The following is a 3,911-nucleotide window of genomic DNA, read 5'->3' as shown; positions in this document are numbered from 1 at the left end:
GCGGGGCTGGGGGCACTCACTCTTTGGTATTGGACGTTCTATGCATTGGGACAAGTGTGTAATCACATATCCATCATTCTAATGTCAAACGGAGTATTTTCATTGCCCTCAAAATCCTCTGTGTTCCTCCCATTCCTCTCTCCCTGCCCCCTTTTGTTATTTTATTAAATATTTCAAATAAGATTTGAAACAGAAAACCGTGTAACAGTAACTGTGAACTCACCACCCAATCTTACAAATGCTGACAGTTTACAGTATTTATTTCAGATCTATTTTTAAGAAAGAAAACACTGCCATCGCTGCTTAATCCCCTCCCCGCCCCCACTCTTTTATTTTTACCCAAGGAGTAACATAGTATTCATACTCGGCACTTTTCTCGGTGACCTCATGTACTCGGAGAGCTTCTCCGGCCCTCACAGAGCTCGACCCTCTTCTCTTTAACAGCTGCTCAGCCTTGTGTTGCTCAAAGGCCCTGTCACGGAATTGTCCCAGCCCCTCCTGCCGTGCCTGTGGATTTCTCATCCTGGCACTGGGCGTCCTGTGCACAGCTCCTCCTGCCCCGGCCGGCAGAAGCCAGGGCCACAGGGCCACTACAGAGCTGCCGAGTTCAAGAGCGTGTGTGATTTTGATGTTGGTGGGTTATAAATGACCTCTGAAAGAAGGTGTACCAAATAACTAGAACTTGAAGGAAGAAGAGAGAGAAAAAGGAAGAGGAAGGAGGGAGGAAGGGAGCAAAGAAAGAAAGGAGGGAGGGAGGAAGGAGGGAAGCAAGCAAAGGAGAAAGCAAGGAAGGAAAGCAGGGAGGGAGGGAGGGAGGAAGGAAGGAAGGAAGGAAGGAAGGAAGGAGAAAGAAAACTAGGAAACTCCAACGGGCTTTGAGCACATGTTCCTGCAGGCTAGTGTGGGTGAGTTTTGTCTTGTTTGCAAACCTGACATCCTTTCCAGAAGAGCTGCTGCTGCTTCTCCAGGACCCTGAGCTCTGAGCTCCGCTGGCGCCTGGAGAAGTAGCGGGGACAGGCCTCGGCTTTGCGGGGCTCTTGCGCGTGCGCACAAGCGCCGGCTGGTGGCTAGGACGCCGCGTTCCTGCTGTCTGTCCCTGGGCTCTGAGGACGGTCTGGTGTGTCAGGCAGCCAGGCGGGGTGCGGCTCGCAGCTGCCAGGCCCCGTTCTGGTCTCCCGGGGAGCACGGGGGTCGGGGAGCCTGGGGGGTGTGCTTGTGCCCTTGCCGCGCACCCGTGCCAATTACGCGTTTTGGCAAAGGAAACAGCCGGGAGCGCTTTCTTTTGCTTCCCCTTCGTCGTTCTCAGCGTTTAGATGTCAAATCATTACAGAGCCGGAGGGAAGGCAGCCCCGGAGGCGGCAGGGGAAGGCCAGGGTGCCTGCACCTCCAGCACCGATCCTGTCAGCCGCCGCCACTAATGACCCCGGCTTCTGTGAGGCCCGTCAGCACTCGCGGGAATGAGAGGGGACCCCTGAGATGTGCTCAGCGTAAGCTGACTGTGACACCCCCGCAGCTCCCCGCCTCCACCTCCTCATCGGAGACAGGGCTCCAGCTAGCGGACTCCTGGGGGGCACACTCCGAAAGACCCCGCAGCAGCCTTGCCCTTGTCCCGCCCAGCCCCGGCCGCAGCCTCCGCCTTCCCAGCCCTGCCCCCGCCCCTGTCCCGTGGGCGCTGCCCCGCTCCACCCCTTCCTGGCGTGCACAGGGCCGTGTTTTGCAGAGCCAGTACAGGTGGTTCAAACACCAGTGCCTCCTAAAAGCTGTGGAGAGGCCACCCTTCCCCTCCCGTTAACGTTTCATTACTCCCTTGTTGGGGGCTCTGATCTGGTGTTTGGTCTTGTCCTCTTCTCCCAAACCAGCAGACCTCTGACCCTGACCCCTCTTCCCAGGGGCTTGTGCCCTAAATGATTTTACTGATGACGGTGTGTCTCTGCAGAAGGCTTTCTACGCTCAGCATCTTCCTTTAGCAGGAGCAGGGAGAATGAGTGTGAGACCCATTTTCTAGTGAGTCTGGGGGGGGGGCCTGGGGGGCTCAGTCGGCTAAGTGTCCTACTCTTGCTCAGGTCATGATCTCACAGTTCATGGGTATGAGCCTCTCATTGAGCTCTGGGCTGATGGTGCAGGATCTGCTTGGGATTCTCTCTCTCCTTCTTTCTGCTCCTCCCCTGCGCATGCACACGCTCTCGCTCTCTCTCTCTCTCTCTCTCTCTCAAAAATAGATGGAGAGCCTTAAGCAAAAAAAGAAGAAAGTGACCCTGGGGAGGAAATAACACACAGAGCCTGGCCTAGATTCTCCATCTCCCACTGGCAGTCCCACGGGCTTCCTTTCGCCTCCACCTTCTCCCCGCAAAGGGGAAGAATCCTGGTGTGTTCAGCCCGCGAGCCTGGTGGAAGTAAGAGGGTCTCTATCTCGGCATGAGATCCTCCAGACAGGACTCTGGCGCAGCCCAGCTTGTGGGGGTGGGGGGTGGGGAAGGCAGGGTAGAACGGTCACAACCTGTGACTCTCACCCTGAGTGCTTCTGAGTCACCTGGGGAGACTTTTAAAAATACCACTTCCTGGGCCCACCTCTGATGGTGCTGATTTGCTGGCCGGGGGTGTGGCCAGGCATCAAGGTGTTTCAAGCTCTCAGGTGACTTCCGGTGCAGCCAGGATGAGGGCCCTGACCCTTGCATTTTTCCCAGATGACCTCAGAAGGCCCCTTGCAAGGAAATACTTAACTTCAGCGGTCATTAAGAATCTCCCAGGGGGCATGTTCAATGCAGATACTCCTGGAGAGTGAGATCACGTGGGTCTGGGGGGGCAGAAGGCATCGGCGCTCTTAACAAGCTCCTACCCCGGGGAATCGTGGTGCAGTTGGGCCCACAGGCCACGGTGTGAGAAACCCAGTGTCCTGTGCCTTGTCGCAAGCATGGTGGAACCGTAGTGACCCTACTTTAAGGAGTGTGTGCACTAAAGCGTCAGTGAGGCGGAGAGAGCTCCCCAGACGCCTTTCCCACTAGGAGCCTCCAGAAAGCCTCATGATGTTGGAGCAAGTGGCCACGACCACGCCAGAGGACAAAACTGGATCATTCAGTACCAGCCCTCTGGGTGCGGACCGAGTTCTTCTCCCAGCTGGCCAGCCGCCTGGGCCCTCAATAACCTACTACTCCTCCCCCCAGTAAAGCCACAGGCACCCACAGCAGCCAGGTTTCATGACGCTCCCAGGCTTTCGACTAGGATGGGTCCACAGTGACCCCTGGTGTGTGGACCACACGCTCTCCTTCCTCCCTTGGCTCTTTACGGACATGCAAGCAGCCTTTGCTCAATCTTCCCACTTTGTTCTGGGGCCCTTGCTTCCTGGGGGAGGCACCTGTGTCCTTGGTCAAAGCCAGCCTCGGGGAATAGGACCGGGGTGCAACCACCGGCTGACGTGTTTTGCAGCACTATAGACCGAGGCTTGGTTCCGGTCAAGCTTATGGTGTCCTGCTCAGGTCTACACTGGGGGCCACGTGTGGGCTGACCCTTTGGAGGGCCCCTTCCCGATCCCCCATGTCTGGGGGAAAGAGGTTTGCACAGAGGGGCATTAGAGATTTAGAAGAAGGACCAGGGAGGTTTATCCAGCCACAGAATAACCGCTGGCGTCTGAGAATGCACTGGAGGAGGGCAGTCCCAGACCCCTGAGCCACCGCTCAGACCTCAGGGGACAGGCTGAGCGGGATGAAGGCCTTCAGGGACTGTGGGCGCTGTAACTGGATTACCATCCCCAGCTCCCTGCCCTCATCCCAAGCTTTGACTTCCTCCTGCTCCACCAAAATAGCTCTTTTCTAGCTTTTTCTCATCGCAAAAATCTGGAGAAGTCCACCAAAGGTGACCTTTTTTCTATTTTTCCTTTAACAACAAGGCCTCACTTCTTGGAGCCAGCTTAGCGG

This window comes from Crocuta crocuta, unplaced genomic scaffold (genome assembly GCF_008692635.1).
Source record: "Crocuta crocuta isolate KB4526 unplaced genomic scaffold, BGI_CrCroc_1.0 scaffold124, whole genome shotgun sequence".
NCBI lineage: Eukaryota > Metazoa > Chordata > Mammalia > Carnivora > Hyaenidae > Crocuta > Crocuta crocuta.
Note: the sequence above shows the minus strand (reverse complement) of the source record.